Below are 1,366 nucleotides of genomic sequence, written 5' to 3'. Positions count from 1 at the left end.
CATACTGCAGTTCATCATCAAGGAAGTCAGGACTGGAACTCAAGCAGGTCAGAAAGCAGGAGCTGATGCAGAGGCCATGGAGGGATGTTCCTTACTGGCTTGCTTCCCCTGGCTTGCTCAGCCTGCTCTCTTATAGAACCAAGACTACCAGTCCAGGAATGGTCCCACCCACAAGGGGCCTTTCCCCCTTGATCACTAATTGAGGAAATGCCTTACAGTTGTATGTCATGGAGGCATTTCCTCAACTGAAGCTCCTTTCTCTGTGATAACTCCAGCTGCGTCAACTTGACACAAAACTAGCCAGTACACTCCCTCTGCAGGCCAAAGAGAGAGGTGTCAGAGGAATCTCTGTTGTAAAGAGGTTGACCTAGAGCTTCCAGTCTCAGTATTGAGGAAAAATAAACACGTTGAAATTGCTTGGTGTGTGTGTGTGTGTGTGTGTGTGTGTATGTATTGGGGTTCTCTAAAGGAACAGGACTGTTTGAATCTGATACTATGTGGGTAGTCTAAATAATGGTTGCCTCACATTAGAGACCAAGCTTGCTAGTTCACAAGCTGATGTCTCAGCAGCCTCAGTCTGGTGCTGAATGTCTGGTCCTCGGTCTCTGCTCGAAGCTTAAAGAAACTGGTTCAAAGGTCAGGAAAAGATGAAGCAGTAGCAGGATGCTGTTGGGAGGGCTCCTGTTCCACGTAGGAGATGGGTGAGCCCATGACCTCACATCACTGCCTTGTACAGTGAGGGTCTCAGATAGGTTTTGAAGACTCTTCTCCTGGTAAAGGGTGTGTGTGTGTGACAGGGATACAGATGCCCCTCTTCTATCTTGTCCCTTAATCTCAAATCCCAAAACAGCTGGCCTTTGCAACACATCCTCCAGCCTGTTTTATTCTGCCTCTTGCATTCTTTCTGAGGCATTCTTGCTTAAAGAAAGGAGGAGGTGGTGAGTTAATGCCATCTTCTTTAGACCAGAAGTCTACCAGTTACCCCACTATGTCCTGACTAGTAGCTGGAGAAATGTACCCAAGCTCCCTCTAAAACAAAGAGATCAATGGTCCCTTCTCACCAAGCAAGGATGGATTGTGGGCATCAGTGGTTTCAAAATAACAACCGACCGCACTATTTATCTTAGCCGCTGCCATGAAGGCTTTGAATGCTGGCACGATCATGATCCCATCATAACTTAAGAGTGCTACTGGAGGGGCTGGTGAGATGGCTCAGTGGGTAAGAGCACCCGACTGCTCTTCCGAAGGTCCAGAGTTCAAATCCCAGCAACCACATGGTGACTCACAACCATCTGTAACGAGATCTGGCGCCCTCTTCTGGAGTGTCTGAAGACAGCTACAGTGTACTTACATATAATAAATAAAT

This window comes from Mus caroli, chromosome 7 (genome assembly GCF_900094665.2).
Source record: "Mus caroli chromosome 7, CAROLI_EIJ_v1.1, whole genome shotgun sequence".
In the NCBI taxonomy this organism is placed as follows: Eukaryota; Metazoa; Chordata; class Mammalia; order Rodentia; family Muridae; genus Mus; species Mus caroli.
Note: the sequence above shows the minus strand (reverse complement) of the source record.